Source organism: Leiobunum rupestre, chromosome 9 (genome assembly GCF_980474605.1).
Source record: "Leiobunum rupestre chromosome 9, qqLeiRupe1.1.hap1, whole genome shotgun sequence".
Taxonomy (NCBI): domain Eukaryota; kingdom Metazoa; phylum Arthropoda; class Arachnida; order Opiliones; family Sclerosomatidae; genus Leiobunum; species Leiobunum rupestre.
Genome location: NC_143392.1, coordinates 6,836,017 through 6,855,995, shown reverse-complemented (window position 1 = coordinate 6,855,995; position 19,979 = coordinate 6,836,017).

Genomic DNA, 19,979 nt, shown 5'->3' with positions numbered 1-19,979 from the left:
GAAAAGAGAAGAGCGCTTATTTTACCGCTCACAAAAGAGCGATAAAAATAGCAAAAAGAGAGAAGAGCGCTTATTTTGCCGTTCTAAAAAAAGCGAAAAGAGAAGAGCGCTTATTTTACCGCTCAAAAAAGAGTGAAAAGAGAAGAGCACTTATTTTACCAATCAAAAAAAGAGTGAAAAGAGAAGAGCACTTATTTTACCGCTCACAAAAGAGCGATAAAAATAGCAAAAAGAGAGAAGAGCGCTTATTTTGCCGTTCTAAAAAAAGCGAAAAGAGAAGAGCGCTTATTTTACCGCTCACAAAAGAGCGATAAAAATAGCAAAAAGAGAGAAGAGCGCTTATTTTGCCGTTCTAAAAAAAGCGAAAAGAGAAGAGCGCTTATTTTACCGCTCAAAAAAGAGCGATAAAAATAGCAAAAAGAGAGAAGAGCGCTTATTTTGCCGTTCTAAAAAAAGCGAAAAGAGAAGAGCGCTTATTTTACCGCTCAAAAAAGAGTGAAAAGAGAAGAGCGCTTATTTTACCGCTCACAAAAGAGCGATAAAAATAGCAAAAAGAGAGAAGAGCGCTTATTTTGCCGTTCTAAAAAAAGCGAAAAGAGAAGAGCGCTTATTTTACCGCTCAAAAAAGAGTGAAAAGAGAAGAGCACTTATTTTACCAATCAAAAAAAGAGTGAAAAGAGAAGAGCGCTTATTTTACCGCTCAAAAGGAGCGAAAAGAGAAGAGCGCTTATTTTAACACTCAAAAAAGGAGCGAAAAGAGAAGAGAGCTTATTTTACCGCTCTAAAAATAGCGAAAAGAGAAGAGCGCTAATTTGACCGCTCAAAAAAAAGCGAAAAGAGAAGAGCGCTTATTTTACCGCTCTAAAAATAGCGAAAAGAGAAGAGCGCTAATTTGACCGCTCAAAAAAAAGCGAAAAGAGAAGAGCGCTTATTTTACCGCTCAAAAAATAACGAAAAGAGAAGAGCACTTATTTTACCACTCAAAAGGAGCGAAAAGAGAAGAGCGCTTATTTTAACACTCAAAAAAGCAGCGAAAAGAGAAGAGAGCTTATTTTACCGCTCAAAAGGAGCGAAAAGAGAAGAGCGCTTATTGTACCACTCAAAAATAGCAAAAAGAGAGGAGCGCTAATTTGACCGCTCAAAAAAAAGCGAAAAGAGAAGAGCGCTAATTTGACCGCTCAAAAAAAAGCGAAAAGAGAAGAGCGCTTATTTTACCGCTCAAAAAATAACGAAAAGAGAAGAGCACTTATTTTACCACTCAAAAAAGGAGCGAAAAGAGAAGAGAGCTTATTTTACCGCTCAAAAGGAGCGAAAAGAGAAGAGCGCTTATTTTAACACTCAAAAAAGATTGAAAAGAGAAGAGCGCTTTTTTTACCGCTCTAAAAATAGCGAAAAGAGAAGAGCGCTAATTTGACCGCTCAAAAAAAAGCGAAAAGAGAAGAGCGCTTATTTTACCGCTCAAAAAATAACGAAAAGAGAAGAGCACTTATTTTACCACTCAAAAAAGGAGCGAAAAGAGAAGAGAGCTTATTTTACCGCTCAAAAGGAGCGAAAAGAGAAGAGCGCTTATTTTAACACTCAAAAAAGATTGAAAAGAGAAGAGCGCTTTTTTTAACGCTCTAAAAATAGCGAAAAGAGAAGAGCGCTAATTTGACCGCTCAAAAAAAAGCGAAAAGAGAAGAGCGCTTATTTTACCGCTCTAAAAATAGCGAAAAGAGAAGAGCGCTAATTTGACCGCTCAAAAAATAACGAAAAGAGAAGAGCACTTATTTTACCACTCAAAAAAGGAGCGAAAAGAGAAGAGAGCTTATTTTACCGCTCAAAAGGAGCGAAAAGAGAAGAGCGCTTATTTTAACACTCAAAAAAGATTGAAAAGAGAAGAGCGCTTTTTTTACCGCTCTAAAAATAGCGAAAAGAGAAGAGCGCTAATTTGACCGCTCAAAAAAAAAGCGAAAAGAGAAGAGCGCTTATTTTACCGCTCTAAAAATAACGAAAAGAGAAGAGCACTTATTTTACCACTCAAAAAAGGAGCGAAAAGAGAAGAGAGCTTATTTTACCGCTCAAAAGGAGCGAAAAGAGAAGAGCGCTTATTTTAACACTCAAAAAAGATTGAAAAGAGAAGAGCGCTTTTTTTACCGCTCTAAAAATAGCGAAAAGAGAAGAGCGCTAATTTGACCGCTCAAAAAAAAGCGAAAAGAGAAGAGCGCTTATTTTACCGCTCAAAAAATAACGAAAAGAGAAGAGCACTTATTTTACCACTCAAAAGGAGCGAAAAGAGAAGAGCGCTTATTTTAACACTCAAAAAAGGAGCGAAAAGAGAAGAGAGCTTATTTTACCGCTCAAAAGGAGCGAAAAGAGAAGAGCGCTTATTGTACCACTCAAAAATAGCGAAAAGAGAAGAGCGCTAATTTGACCGCTCAAAAAAAAGCGAAAAGAGAAGAGCGCTTATTTTACCGCTCAAAAAATAACGAAAAGAGAAGAGCACTTATTTTACCACTCAAAAAAGTAGCGAAAAGAGAAGAGAGCTTATTTTACCGCTCAAAAGGAGCGAAAAGAGAAGAGCGCTTATTTTAACACTCAAAAAAGATTGAAAAGAGAAGAGCGCTTTTTTTACCGCTCTAAAAATAGCGAAAAGAGAAGAGCGCTAATTTGACCGCTCAAAAAAAAGCGAAAAGAGAAGAGCGCTTATTTTACCGCTCTAAAAATAGCGAAAAGAGAAGAGCGCTAATTTGACCGCTCAAAAAATAACGAAAAGAGAAGAGCACTTATTTTACCACTCAAAAAAGGAGCGAAAAGAGAAGAGAGCTTATTTTACCGCTCAAAAGGAGCGAAAAGAGAAGAGCGCTTATTTTAACACTCAAAAAAGATTGAAAAGAGAAGAGCGCTTTTTTTACCGCTCTAAAAATAGCGAAAAGAGAAGAGCGCTAATTTGACCGCTCAAAAAAAAGCGAAAAGAGAAGAGCGCTAATTTGACCGCTCAAAAAATAACGAAAAGAGAAGAGCACTTATTTTACCACTCAAAAAAGGAGCGAAAAGAGAAGAGAGCTTATTTTACCGCTCAAAAGGAGCGAAAAGAGAAGAGCGCTTATTTTAACACTCAAAAAAGATTGAAAAGAGAAGAGCGCTTTTTTTACCGCTCTAAAAATAGCGAAAAGAGAAGAGCGCTAATTTGACCGCTCAAAAAAAAGCGAAAAGAGAAGAGCGCTTATTTTACCGCTCTAAAAATAACGAAAAGAGAAGAGCACTTATTTTACCACTCAAAAAAGGAGCGAAAAGAGAAGAGAGCTTATTTTACCGCTCAAAAGGAGCGAAAAGAGAAGAGCGCTTATTTTAACACTCAAAAAAGATTGAAAAGAGAAGAGCGCTTTTTTTACCGCTCTAAAAATAGCGAAAAGAGAAGAGCGCTAATTTGACCGCTCAAAAAAAAGCGAAAAGAGAAGAGCGCTTATTTTACCGCTCTAAAAATAGCGAAAAGAGAAGAGCGCTAATTTGACCGCTAAAAAAATAACGAAAAGAGAAGAGCACTTATTTTACCACTCAAAAAAGGAGCGAAAAGAGAAGAGAGCTTATTTTACCGCTCAAAAGGAGCGAAAAGAGAAGAGCGCTTATTTTAACACTCAAAAAAGATTGAAAAGAGAAGAGCGCTTTTTTTACCGCTCTAAAAATAGCGAAAAGAGAAGAGCGCTAATTTGACCGCTCAAAAAAAAGCGAAAAGAGAAGAGCGCTAATTTGACCGCTCAAAAAAAAAGCGAAAAGAGAAGAGCGCTTATTTTACCGCTCAAAAAATAACGAAAAGAGAAGAGCACTTATTTTACCACTCAAAAAATAACGAAAAGAGAAGAGCACTTATTTTACCACTCAAAAGGAGCGAAAAGAGAAGAGCGCTTATTTTAACACTCAAAAAAGGAGCGAAAAGAGAAGAGAGCTTATTTTACCGCTCAAAAGGAGCGAAAAGAGAAGAGCGCTTATTGTACCACTCAAAAATAGCGAAAAGAGAAGAGCGCTAATTTGACCGCTCAAAAAAAAAGCGAAAAGAGAAGAGCGCTTATTTTACCGCTCAAAAAATAACGAAAAGAGAAGAGCACTTATTTTACCACTCAAAAGGAGCGAAAAGAGAAGAGCGCTTATTTTAACACTCAAAAAAGGAGCGAAAAGAGAAGAGAGCTTATTTTACCGCTCAAAAGGAGCGAAAAGAGAAGAGCGCTTATTGTACCACTCAAAAATAGCGAAAAGAGAAGAGCGCTAATTTGACCGCTCAAAAAAAAGCGAAAAGAGAAGAGCGCTTATTTTACCGCTCAAAAAATAACGAAAAGAGAAGAGCACTTATTTTACCACTCAAAAAAGGAGCGAAAAGAGAAGAGAGCTTATTTTACCGCTCAAAAGGAGCGAAAAGAGAAGAGCGCTTATTTTAACACTCAAAAAAGATTGAAAAGAGAAGAGCGCTTTTTTTACCGCTCTAAAAATAGCGAAAAGAGAAGAGCGCTAATTTGACCGCTCAAAAAAAGCGAAAAGAGAAGAGCGCTAATTTGACCGCTCAAAAAAAAGCGAAAAGAGAAGAGCGCTTATTTTACCGCTCAAAAAATAACGAAAAGAGAAGAGCACTTATTTTACCGCTCAAAAAATAACGAAAAGAGAAGAGCACTTATTTTACCACTCAAAAAAGGAGCGAAAAGAGAAGAGAGCTTATTTTACCGCTCAAAAGGAGCGAAAAGAGAAGAGCGCTTATTTTAACACTCAAAAAAGATTGAAAAGAGAAGAGCGCTTTTTTTACCGCTCTAAAAATAGCGAAAAGAGAAGAGCGCTAATTTGACCGCTCTAAAAATAGCGAAAAGAGAAGAGCGCTAATTTGACCGCTCAAAAAAAAGCGAAAAGAGAAGAGCGCTAATTTGACCGCTCAAAAAAAAGCGAAAAGAGAAGAGCGCTTATTTTACCGCTCAAAAAATAACGAAAAGAGAAGAGCACTTATTTTACCACTCAAAAGGAGCGAAAAGAGAAGAGCGCTTATTTTAACACTCAAAAAAGGAGCGAAAAGAGAAGAGAGCTTATTTTACCGCTCAAAAGGAGCGAAAAGAGAAGAGCGCTTATTGTACCACTCAAAAATAGCGAAAAGAGAAGAGCGCTAATTTGACCGCTCAAAAAAAAGCGAAAAGAGAAGAGCGCTTATTTTACCGCTCAAAAAATAACGAAAAGAGAAGAGCACTTATTTTACCACTCTAAAACGAGCGAAAAGGGAAGAGCGCTTATTTTACCACTCAAAAACGAGCGAAAAGAGAAGAGCGCTGATTTTACTGCTCCAAAATACATGAGCGTGAGCGGATATTTGGCTAGCGAGCATGAGCTGTGAGTGAGCTGAGCGGCTCTTTGACGAAAATGCCCAGAACTGCTCCGTATAAAAATTTGGGGGATGGGGCAGAGGCCTAGGACGGAGATGGCTGAGGTATAACAGCGGCGAACCGTGAAACGACGACCGTAAAGGAAGGACCCCCACCCGTTTATTTCCTTGACCATCCTCGCCACGATATAAAAGGGACATCCCGACGTACCTTACACGGTCGGCCGTTTACGCCAGCGCCGACCCCAACGGAGCGAAATTTATAAGAGACGAGCTTGGAGCGTATACGAGCCGGAATTTATAACTTTCCACTTATTTTTGCGCCTCGTACCGTTTATAAAAGCGTGGCTGGCGTTGAAGTTTAAAACCGCTTTGGAGTGTCGAGCCAACGCGTCGAATAAGCGCGGGGAAGGGGTACGGTTTGTTTATCCGGAAATGGTCGGGATTAAACGAACTTCGAACGCGTTCCGCTTCGTCGTGTAGTGGAGGACATTTTATATTTATTCGCCGCGGTGGTTTCGCCCGTTCGTCGCTTGGGAATATTGACTGTAAAACGCTGATAAGGGGCAGAAAGGCCCCTTTTTTTGGTAGGTGCGCGGTTACGGTGACGGAGATAGCCCGCTTCTGGGACTTCTCGTCGGCTCTCCGTCTAAAATATGCTCTCGTAAAATGTCGTCGACGAACTTGTAAGCCAAATGAATTTCGTGATATAATGCACCCTTACTTTTTTTATCTTTCTCACAGGCAGCAATGTCCGAAAAGACTCCGAATGACAAGGCTTGTCCTCGTTAAATTCCAATGGTCATAACTTTCATAATGTTGTCCAGGCCAACTATGAATGAGACCCGCAGGACCGTAGCCAGCGAGGGGGACTGACTGGACCGGGCCCCCTAAAAATAATCTGTACCCCCTCAAAAAATCTGAGAGTGCCCCATCATGCCCTCATAAAAAGTATCTTTGCCACCTTAAAAATATCATTGTGTCACCTTAAAAATATCATTGTGCCACCTTAAAAATATCATTGTGCCACCTTAAAAATCTCATTGTGTCACCTTAAAAATATCATTGTGCCACCTTAAAAATCTCATTGTGCCACCTTAAAAATGTCATTGTACCACTTTAAAAATGTCATTGTGCCACCTTAAAAAGTTAGTAAATAAATATATTAAAAATATCCTATTCAAATATTATATTTTGTTAAATCCAACTGTCCAAACTTTATATTATTTACTTTCGTGTACCTTGCTTTACTATATTATTTACTTTCGTGTACCTCGCTTAGTCGCTCTACTATATTATTTACTTTCGTGTACCTTGCTTTACTATATTATTTACTTTCGTGTACCTCGCTTTACTATATTATTTACTTTCGTGTACCTCGCTTTACTGTATTATTTACTTTCGTGTACCTTGCTTTACTATATTATTTACTTTCGGGTACCTTGCTTTACTATATTAGTATCACTTCCACCATTGGAAGTTGAAAGTTTTTGCTGTAGCAGAAACAACATGGCACGTAATCAAGTAGAAATATTGATTGGACTATACTAACAATTGTAAGTAAGGTTAATTTCCCGTAGTACTGTAGTCTATATGCTATTGTACGGTGTGGTCGTTTATTCAGCTTTCCCCAAGTATACTAACTGCAGTGCTGCTTATTTCACTCTATTCCCTCTCAATTTGTTCTCACTTTACACCATTTTGACCAGAAAACCGACGCAATAGTCCTTTAAATTAAAGATCATTCATAGCCGATTATATAGTTTGTGTTGCTGCGACTGGACATATAACCGGTTTGTCTATGGTTAATCTTCATACTTCCAAAGCTGAGAATTTTTTAAGTACAGATCTGGCAGCATTTTTCAACAGGGGGGCAAGATAGTCAAAGAGGGGTTTATTTAAAGGCCTCGGTTTTCTTCTGCCAGTCACCCTTTAAATTTACTTTCCTTCCAAACAAATACCCTGGTGGTAGGCCAACGTGTTCTGCTGTTGGCCTACCACCAGGGTAGTTGTTTGGAAGGAAAGCAAATTTAAAGGGTGACTGGCAGAAGAAAACCTAGGCCTTTAAGCGCCTATTGAGCCCCATTAGAATTATATTTTATCACCCCCTCTCAAGACGGGCCAAAACTAGACCATAATGTCCGTAGATCGTTAGCCATTATCCATAAGCATAAATTGATATACTCTTCTATCGTAACAGATATATTATAAACTTATAAATGTTTTGAATCCATCCTTACACGGTTTTGCAATGCTTAAACTCTTTTTTCTCCAGAGCAGACAATTATCTGACACGCATGACTAAATCCCCATCACACATCAAGAATACTATACCAAACGTATCAATCACATTTGAGGGCTGCAATTCTCTCGCTTTATTTTTATATACTAGAATATTCGAAATAGACAGCTTCATACCTAGGACTGTCAATAGTGTATTTTCAGACGTCCTGACGGTTGGTTCGGCCCCTATTTCCACCCATTGACATTTTAATGGATATATTTATATACAACGATCAGTTTTTATTTTTCTGGAAATTCAAAGCAATATTGTTCCTAGTTGAAGGTCCCTCGTACCTCGCCTGCAGCGGATAATTTTGAAATTTTTGCAGTAGCCCAATATAGTTACTTATCTTTTGAAATTGTCGAATTCGCGTGTGCAATCAGCCGCGAACAATCCAGAAATAGCCCTATACTAATAATTTGAGTCGTTGTTGAGTTAGGTATATGTTTATGGAGCAAATAGCCTTGAAGTCCAAATATGGCCTTTTTCTAGTTTGCTGTAAAAGAAACTATTGTGATAGCGTTTGCGAGAAGAGCCCTGGGGCTACGGGTTTTTTAGTGCGCCCTTTCATCTTTCTAGCCGATTTTCCGACAAACGTATCAGGACGACACTAGCTATATTTAGACCATAGACCAGGCTCGTGTGTAGTTCGTGGGTAGGGCTGTGGAACGCAATTAACGTTGCGAAATATATTTAAAGTGTATCGTAAATCAAAGGGCTCTTCTGAACGCTTCGAAAAAGGTTAAACGTTGCACTTTTCTAAGTACGCCATTTCAGTATATATCGTGGCGCCATCTACGGCAATTTATCATGACTGTAGCTTATAGCTTCCGTGATATGCCGACGTCCCGCCCTATCTCATGGTCCATCTTGATCTTAGGTGGAAAGCGCCCTCTCATGAACGGATCACGAAACATTTTTCATTAGTATTATTATTTTAATTATTGCAATTATATTATTTTTATAAATACGTTATTGTAACCCGGCCACCCGAATTAATGGCTTTAAACGTCGCTTGATGACTTAGGCCTAAGGTGGTGCCTTGGGTATTAGCCTAGCTGATTCTTCTTTTTATTATTTCCATATCTTGGGTTAATTTTAATTTCTAATTAAATATATAATTTGTATCTTTATGAATTATAATATTATAATATGATAAAAAGAACTCAGTTTATAAAAAATATCGTTACCAGCATTTTCCAAAAGTATATTCAGAAGTATCTATAAAATTTTTAAATTTTGTATTTGTGAAAGTGGCCATTATTATTACTTTCCATTCCACTCACTAGATGACACCATCTGACTCTTGCAAAAATAAAAATAAAAACATTTTAGAACTACATGAAAATGTAAACTGTGCCTGTTCCAAGTTCTTCCTTGCGTAAATTGGTTCTTAATAATACCATAAGCAACACGGTAAATATAAGTATGACACTGAATAATTTCGCGGAGTGATTGCGTAATGGAAAGTTTCGGAATCGGAAACTCGTCACATTTTAGATTATTATTAATAGTCAATTTACATTCGGAGATTAGTGTCATACTTATATTATCATGTTACTTATGGTAATACTGTCGTTAAGAATTATAAGATTATTGGCGTAACAGATTATCATTAAAAGAAATTAACATTGGGAGAATAGGAAGTGTTATACTTATATATTCCAATTTAAAATTCCCAAACTAAATAAGACTAAAAGTCAAGAGCATGCCATGTATTATGGTCCGCTAATATTTAACCAACTTAATCCAAACTTAAAAAATGAAGTACATCTTAAAATATTTAAAAGAGAAGTTAAAAAATGGGTGGCTGAAAAATATGATATGATAAATAACATGTTCTAGGCCTAGAAGAAATGTTGTATGATATTTTTGATTTTGTAAATTGTGCGGTGCTCTAAAAAATAACTAAAAATAACTAATTGTGCCCTCTACGTACAAGCTTTGCTTTAGTAGAAGGGCATGTGTACTAAAAACAAAATGGAATTGTATATAAAAAAATAATTGTAAATACAAGTACACAATTAAATAAATAAATAATAATAAATATATATATTTTTAAATACCAAAGGCACCACCTTAGGCCCAAGTCATCGAGCGACTTTTCATGCTATTATCTCATGTGATCGGGTTACAATGCGTAGGAAGGTGGTGGCAAGCCCTTCGTGCCACGCGAGCCAACAGCTCCCAACACTTACTATTACCGTTATTATTATATTACTTATGGTAATACTGTCGTAATGATTTATACGATTATCAGCGTGACATACTTAGATTATTATGTTACTTATGGTAATACTGTCGTAATTATTTGTACGATGATCAGCGTGACATACTTACATTATTATGTTACTTATGGTAATACTGTCGTAATTATTTGTACGATGATCAGCGTGACATACTTACATTATTATGTTACTTAAGGTAATACTGTCGTAATGATTTGTACGATTATCAGCGTAACAGACTATCATTAAAAAATATCATTCGGAGAATAGTAAGTGTCATACTTATATTATTATGTTACTTACGGTAATACTGTCATCGCTAAAAACTAAATGTCGAATATGTCAGGTACTAAAATCTAAGCAAAACGAAGACATTCAGTTTGAAATATTCTGAAAAATATCCTTCAATGTCGGGAAAAGGTGCAGATTTTAACTGGCAATGAAGTCTACTTCCCGGGGCTATAACTCGCAGCTCCTGTAAAAATACATAAAGAGACTTCTTACCCCTACTCCCCATAACCCATTCTCCACCCCTGCAGAGTGGGCTGAGATAACCCAGATAGTTTAGGTTCCTGGGCTTCCTTACGATAGAACTCCCATCCATCACTGGATGTAAAACAGAATTACAAGAGAAATTTTTCATAGCCCAAAGAGCCAAAAAAGAAATAGTAAAATAATCGGGAAGCAAGAACTGGTCGAGACGCCAATACCGCCGTCAGAAATCTCTTTCCCTCAACTGCAAGTTGTTCGAGAATAATTTCTCTCGCAATGCGCTTTCTTAGAATAGAAACGAACGAACAGAATGGAAAAAAAATATGATTTCTAATTTTTTTATTTTTTGTACGTAGAATGAAGGGGGTTTGAAAGGGGCAGGCAAATAGATGGTCCATTAGTTATCCTGTCATAGAAAGAGGTGACGTTTTCTTCCAATATTGGGAGGGAAAAGATGAAAGATGAAAAATGCATTTGGTGAAATGCTTGTCCATTTGATGGATCTAGATAAGCCTATGCTTAATTTTTTTATCTCCAACGATTGACGTATACGGTTTAAGGGAAATTATACTTTATACAAAGCGCGGTTCTTGACCCAAATTGGTTAATATTTTTTAAATACGTTATTAATTATTTAAAGAAATGTGATTAAATATTTTAAATACCAACAAAATAAATTTTATTTTTAATTCGATTAATTAGTATTTATTGAAATAGTAACTAACAAATAATACAAATGTAAAATCTTAATTTGATTAATTTAATAATAATAATAATAATAAACTATTACCATTAACCTCGACAAGTGTTTATGTATTTGTTGAAATAGTAGTCGTTAAGTTATTTTAAGGGGTAGTTAAGAAATAATACAAATGTAAAATCTGAATTTGATTAATTTGTATTTGTTGAAATAGTAACTTTAATTTCAAATTAAAGTGTCGTTAATTTAATTGAAGGGTAGTTAAGAAATAAGACAAATGTAAAATCTGAATTTTATTAATTTGTATTTGTTGAAATAGTAACTTTAATTTCAAATTAAAGTGTCGTTAAGTTAATTGAAGGGTAGTTAAGAAATAAGACAAATGTAAAATCTGAGTTTGATTAGTTTGTATTTGTTGAAATAGTAACTTTAATTTCAAATTAAAGTGTCGTTAAGTTAATTGAAGGGGTAGTTAAGAAATAATACAAATGTAAAATCTGAATTTGATATATTGTATTTAAAAATTAGATGTTTTTAAATATATTTAATTTTCGGAGTGACTTATAAGGAGGTAATATTTTATTGTATTAGTTTTTTCGCAATACAAATTCGTCAACATTTTTAATGACCTTTTTACACGGAGTTTGGGATAATCTTTATAAATAAGTTTGTTTGTATTTTGGAATAAATGTTTGATTTTTCGATTCCGTTTAAAAAGACATTAAATATACATTTGCTTTTAGTTGGTTTTCCAGAAGAACTACATTTTAATTCTAGTGGTACAGAACATCCATCAAACGGCGTATACGCCTAGATAATTCTCTCGCCTGGAAACTGCGAACTCTACAGCCAAGTGTACATGCACGTAACGGTAAAGGTCGACCGCCTGCTTTTTACGCTTTTCGCCATTTTAAGTCATATATTGCGTAGGAATTATAGTCTGATTCTGATAAAGGGATAGATTTTATGAATTTCGTTTTGATTGACACCAATACCCAAAAGATAGAACGGCACTTGGATAGCCTCAAACTGTATCCCAAGTTATAGAGTATATCGATGGATTTTCGCTCCGTCGCTGTCTGTTCTAGGAATATGGATCTCTCTAACTAGTGTGGTTGGAGGTTAAACTTAAAAGTGTGATAAAAATTAATGTAATATTAAATTCAAATTTAGAATGAAAATAATATTAAAATAAAATTAAGAATGAAAGTAATATTATATTCAACTTATGAATTAAAATAATACTAAATTAGAATTAAGAAATTAAAATAATACTAAATTACAATTAAGAAATTAAAATAATATTAAGTACAAATTAAGAATTAAAGTAATATTAAATTAAAATTGAAATTATGAATTAAAGTAATATTAAATTAAAATTGAAATTAGGAATTAAAGTTATATTAAATTAAAATTGAAATTAGGTATTAAATTAATATTAAATTAAAAATCAGAAATTTATAATATTAAATACAAATTAGGAATTAAATTTATATGAAATTCAAATTAATGATTAAATTAATAATATATTCAAATTAATGATTAAATTAATAATATATTCAAATTAATGATTAAATTAATAATATATTCAAATTAATGATTAAATTAATAATATATTCAAATTAATGATTAAATTAATAATATATTCAAATTAATGATTAAATTAATAATATATTCAAATTAATGATTAAATTAATAATATATTCAAATTAATGATTAAATTAATAATATATTCAAATTAATGATTAAATTAATAATATATTCAAATTAATGATTAAATTAATAATATATTCAAATTAATGATTAAATTAATAATATATTCAAATTAATGATTAAATTAATAATATATTCAAATTAATGATTAAATTAATAATATATTCAAATTAATGATTAAATTAATAATATATTCAAATTAATGATTAAATTAATAATATATTCAAATTAATGATTAAATTAATAATATATTCAAATTAATGATTAAATTAATAATATATTCAAATTAATGATTAAATTAATAATATATTCAAATTAATGATTAAATTAATAATATATTCAAATTAATGATTAAATTAATAATATATTCAAATTAATGATTAAATTAATAATATATTCAAATTAATGATTAAATTAATAATATATTCAAATTAATGATTAAATTAATAATATATTCAAATTAATGATTAAATTAATAATATATTCAAATTAATGATTAAATTAATAATATATTCAAATTAATGATTAAATTAATAATATATTCAAATTAATGATTAAATTAATAATATATTCAAATTAATGATTAAATTAATAATATATTCAAATTAATGATTAAATTAATAATATATTCAAATTAATGATTAAATTAATAATATATTCAAATTAATGATTAAATTAATAATATATTCAAATTAATGATTAAATTAATAATATATTCAAATTAATGATTAAATTAATAATATATTCAAATTAATGATTAAATTAATAATATATTCAAATTACAAATTAAAACTAATAATTAAAATTATATTAAATTATAATTAAGAAATAAAATAATTTTAAATACAAATTGAGAAATGAAATAATTTTAAGTACCAATTAAGAATTAAAATAATATTAAATTAAATGAACGATAAATATAAATAGTTGAAATTTAAAAAAATATCAGAAATACTCATATAGGATTACATTTCAATTCTAAATCTTCAAGTAAATAATTATCAGAAATATTCAGTTCTAACTAAATATAATTAACTGTGTTTTTCTCAATGATGTTAATTTCAGGAATATAGATGTCGACTTAAACGCCGGACTATATTTTACCTTTGTCAACTTGTTCCCAAAGTCCGTATATAAAAAAATCCTTTTCTTGACAGGTCAAATTAAACAATCATTTACCCTGGCTTGTTGGGAAGGGAGTGGTGGCATATCAAACCATCACAGCGTAAAAACTTGTGTCCCCCATCTCTTCTCGCTGAGCCAAACCTCAATTTCAAAACAAGTTAAATACCGTACAACGTCATTGGCTATAAGGAAGAAAAAAAATCGAAAAGTTACCTCATTTAAATAAGGCTGAAATATTTCATAATTTTACGAAAAGGAAATTTCAATCTTACAAATCACCACTTCATTAATATCATTAGTAACATAAAAAAATAATAATAATAATTAATAATTTAATGGCAATTTCCTAACCGAACTTTTTTCAACATTGATAGCAAGAACTGATTTACGCAAGGAAGAACCTGGGACTGTAGCTTATTCGCTAGCGAAACGGGTATAGGTGGCGCTGCCGTCGCTACCCCTGCAGCTTGGTTTTCCGGCGTATAGTGGTGATCAAAATCAAAACAAATCCAAGAAATAAGGCGGTTCACATTAACGCTAGAGGTGGGAGAAGTTGTATGGTCCCTTTTTGCAATAATACTGCGCTTAAAAAACGTAAAACTGAAGAAAATAGTGAAGAACCAAAGCCAGGATTATCATTTCATAAATTAAAGAATCAACCGAAGTTAGAATAAAAGAAAGAGCTCAACGTTACGTAAAGCGTTCTAAAGGTATTCTTATTTTATGGTAAACTTTTGTGAAAAAATAAATAGAATAATAACATAAATTTAATTTTAAATCAAGCAGTTCTATGTTCAACATCGCCAATAATAGATTGCATTGCTCCAAAAGTTGTTGAAAGCGCAAGTGAACCAGCTCCGGATGATAATGTTTTGTCATTATCGAACTTAGCTGTGCTATCTGAAGTAACAACTGAAGCTCAAGGAAAGGACCAATCTCACAAACCATCTAGAGTAAATGGATTTTTTAAGTTAATTAAGAGGCCATATTCCAATACTTGTTCTTTTTTAAGCCACGAAAATTTGGCCCGAGCAACTTTCTCCATTTTGTTCCCATAGACTACCGAAGGCACATTTAGTTCTCTACCAGACAAATGATTTTCTAGAAGTTTTGAAGCAGTATTTGCTTTATTTTTGGATGACAAAATCTTCTTAAAAGTAGTTCCAGTTAATCGCACTTTTCCTCCCTGTTTCCACTCGTCTGATTTTTGGTCTAACTGAGCGTGCATTTTGGCTTCTTCTAAATCTACTTGAACAAATTCCCTAAAGAACTGGGTTTCTTCAGTTGACATATTACGAGAAAAATTGTTCCCGTAGTGTGCTGGAACATTAATGGTATCCCCTAAAAGGTTACCAATAAAATTATTTATGTCCAAATCAGACGGGTCAATTTGGCGCCGTTTAGTAGGATTGTCAATTATTTCCCCATTTTCTAAGCTGTTAATGCAAAAAACAGGTTTCACAACTTTTCTAACGCAATCTAAATCTTTAATTTTTTGCGAATGATAGTGAGCCTGCACGTTAGCCTTCATTTTTCCCCATTTTTGAGGTTTTGATGTACAAGAGATCTCATTAGGGAGCTGGTCTAACTCTTCATACCGATTTATGTAAAATAGACCTGCTACACTGTGTTTACAAAATCCAGAGTTTCTAAAAAAGAATTTTAAATATGTTAGGGTAACTGCGCTTAAGGAGGCAGATATCGCGTACACAAGCTCTGGCTTTTTGAGTTTTTAAGCGCCTTTGGAAACCCAATCTTGGGCGGTTGACCAAACTTTGTCTATTGAGATTTTGTATGCATCAGCAGAAGTTCCCATTTTCGTCTTTTGTATATAAAAAAATCCCAAGTATAAAGAGGAGAGTGAAGCTTGAGCAACATGGTACTAAAAATAGCTAACTGCTATGCCTTAATCAATACTTTAACTAAGGGTTGATTTGCTAATTATTATTATTATTACATTTTTGGGATATGATGTTTATTCTTCATCACACCACAGACAATAATTATAAATAAAAACATTTACCCGCTTTTACAGGAGCAGTTGACACTTTGAATTACATGTTTTTTATCTTCCAATTTCAATACGTAAAAATTTACCATAACTAAATTTTATTTACGACTATTTCCCATAATTTACCATAACTAAACTTTATTTACCACTATTTACCATTGTTTACCATTGTTTACCATAATTAAATTTTATTTACCACTATTTCCCATATTAACCTTTTATTACCACTATTTACCATTGTTACCAAAATTAAACGTTATTTACCACTATTTCCCATAATTTACCATAACTAAACTTTATTTACCACTATTTACCATTTTTTACCATAATTAAAAGATATTTACCACTATTTACAATTTTTTACCATAGTTTACCACTATTTACCTTTTTTTTCATAATTAAACGTTATTTACCACTATTTCCCATTTTTTATCATAATTCACCACTGTTTACCTTTGTTTGCCACTTTTTACCATAATTAAACATTATTTACCACTATTTCCCATTTTTTACCATAATTTACCACTATTTACCTTTTTTTCCATAATTAAACGTTATTTACCACTATTTACCATTTTTTATCATAATTCACCACTGTTTACCTTTTTTTACCACAATTAAACGTTATTTACCACTATTTACCATTTTTTACCATAATTTATCACTGTTTACCATTTTTTACCACTTTTTACCATTGTTTACCAGTGGTTTGCACAATATTGGAAAACTGCGGGCAAGGGGAATCGAAGGCGGTGTTATTTTATACGTCGTGACAACAACGTCGGAATACTAACGTTTTAAATAACCAATGAGGTACCCGGCTGATTTGATTGACGTTCAAGGGGAGGGGCATACTCGTAGACCCCAAAGTAATTTGGAATTCACTCTGAATATCTTATATATTTGTATATTGCATAAATAACTACATTCTTCGTAATAATAATCTGTGCTCGCGCCATTTACTATTAAAAATGGAAACACTTCATACCTGCCTTCGATAACCTACTAATAAATAATAAAATGACCTATTATTAACATTTTTAGGCGATAGCATAAATTGCGAGGTATACTGGGTAAAATTTATTTCGGGAAACATTTGAGCGCCATCAAACGGTAGAAACCTTTAAAAATAGTCACGTGGTTATAAAATTTGCTTTAATGTTTACCGTTGAACCGCGACTTCCAGCTTCAATAAATAAATCTTTAAAGTTTAACTTTTAAAGAAAGTCATTAAGTCATACTTAAAATTTGGTGGTAAGTTATGTTTTTAAATATTTATACTTTTTTAAGGGGAACGGTCAAGCTTTAACCAGTTAGATACCCCTATAGCCCATTAAAAACTAAAATTTATGGTGAAAACCGCGTCAAAAAATCTTGAGTGGTTAATTTTTAATAAAATAAAGAAATTTCGGGAAATCGAAAAGCGCGCGTCCGCCGCGACACCTGGTGAGAAGTCGGTGAGACCGAAAAACAACGTAAAAGCGCCAAAAATTTGTTTTGTACGCGCGGCACGTTCCAGTTATAAGAGACCTAAGCCTAAATTGCGCGATTTTAAAAGTTAGAATAGTTCGCAAATCGCTCATACGGGGTTAGGGGCGCTGGCGGCAGCCCCTAAGATGGCGGCGAAAATTCAAACCTAAACACCTGGCGTTATTTTTCGTTTCAACTTTTTGGGCCAAAATCTATTTTTTCAAGACAAAAAAAGGTACGTGTTAGTATATTCAACGTCTTGTTAATCTTTTGATACGGAAATAAGGCCATATTTGGAAAAGCTTAGCCGTTCCCCTTTAATAGAAAATATATCATTTTGTAAAACTTAATTTAACGACGACTCGAACATTAGTATTATTATTGTGATAATGATGTTAAGTCATTGACTAGAAAATTTAACCTAGGCTTAATGTTTTGACCACGGCCAATTCCGATCGCGAAAGAGCGTTACAGAAAATGGCAGTTCTATGACGAATTTCCGGGAACATTTTAACATGTTAGCTACGACCAAAACAATTTACGCTATCGCATATTCATTACTTTCAACGAGATTCTCAGCTTGTAAATTTAAAATATGTCATTTTTATAATTTATTAAAATTTCAAGGGTGAAATCTTTAAAAAAAACCAGAATCATTTTTCAGCAAGCACCCACGTTTAACGCACCGTAGCCTTCAATTACGGAAATTAATTTTTTCTTATTTTAGGTTATTTTCCAACGAATTTTCGCGTCTAATTAGCTAGCTTATCTCTCTCGGTAACTTTGAAGAGATATCCGGGCGTATGATTGATTAACAGCGTAACGCCGAAGGAAATATTTCGCCCAACAAAAAAGGCGAATACGCCTTTTAAATTAGAATAATTACGAGCGCCAAAGCTGGTTTTTCGACGTCATTCGCCAAATATGCTCCGCCATGGCGTACAAGAGAGTTCCGGCCACATTTAGGGCTGAAATCGGTTATAAATTACATCATTTCTTAGTGCGCGCGTACGAAATACTTTAATTTGGGGCAATACATAATTCCCTCCCCTCATTTTTCTAATCACACGTTATACGTATTGTGAAATAAGTGGCTTTTGAGGAATCATCCCAATAAAAGTATCCCCGCTTTGGTAATGCTTTTATTTATCAAATCTACTAGAACGCCTTTCGTGAATCTAAAACCACGTACCTCATTATTAAGAAATTATATTTCAATAAACATCCAAATTATAATGAAAATAATTAATTTATAGCTCAGATATTGTTGTTTATATGTTAATTAAGGATGCGTTTAAAAAATAAACACTAAATATGAAACAATAAAGGTTTCAAGTGAGAAAAAACGTTTTCAGGGAGGGCACACTTCCTCTAATTGAAGAATTGGGTGTTTCTACTGTCGTTATACACCAGCGCCATGAGCGAGAAAAGAGAGAAGCTATGGCGCACCCTACCAAACAATTAGTTAATCAAGATTACTATACATACAGTAATATTATTTGACGTAATTTAGAATTTTAGTAGCATTATTTTTGAAAATACAAGCAATTTTATTTCCCGCCTTGTCGATGCGATTTCTCACGAGGGTTTGAAAACAATTTCTCCAAAGGAAGCTATTTTAAGGGTAAGTATGAACGTGACTGAAGTCTACGGTGTTGTTTGGGCTTTTGGCAGGGGTAATTCACTAATGACGTCACGTAAGGGGGTTGTATAAGCGTTATTATGAGTTAATATTATGTATCTTACGAAGGAAGTATCCGTATAAAATACTTTACGATGTAAAATATGAAAATTAAATTAAGTAAGGATATTAAATTATTTATAAACTATAATATATTTCGCCTGCGCAATTGTTTCTACCCTGTCATGGCTTTAAACGTGGCGACAACGCTGAATTATTAGTCAACAAAGTTATCGGAAATCTAGATAGTGGTTCAGCAACAAATCAACAGATGGCGGTAGATGACAGACAAAATCTAGTCTGATCTGATAAGAATTTACAGTAGGTTGAATCTATGGCATGCCTAAAAATCGTCAAAACTGTCATTTTCGTATAAAACCCGGCCACCTGTTTAAGACATTATAAGTCGCTATATGACTGCTTGGGGCCTAAGGCGGTGCCTTGGGTTGGTATTAGCTTACCTGATTATTATTATTATAAGCACATAAAATAAAATTAATAAATTGAAATATAATATATATACAGAGCTGTCTTTAGTACAGTAAGATACAGTGTTTTTTCTCTCGCCTGTTCTGGGTTTTTTGAGCAGGTTAAACATTGTAGCCCTATGACGTCATTTTACGCCAATTCTGTCTTGAAGAAGGAAGTAGTTAAAGGTTAAAGGTTATTTATTAGCCGTAGCAGCCGTAGTTTTGTTTTAAGATGTGGCTCATTTTTCTCATTTATTTATTAATTATAATCAGCTAGGCTAATACCAAGGCACCACCTTAGGCCTAAGTCATCAAGCAACTTTTAATAGCATTTAACAATTTAATTTTCGTAATTAAAAGCTTTCCACATGTGAAGGTGTTCAAAACCCGTCAGGTTTTCGTGAAACGAAATTTAAGCAGACGACAAAGCTAGATTAATCCCTCTACACCACCTTTCGAGGAGGAGTAAAAAG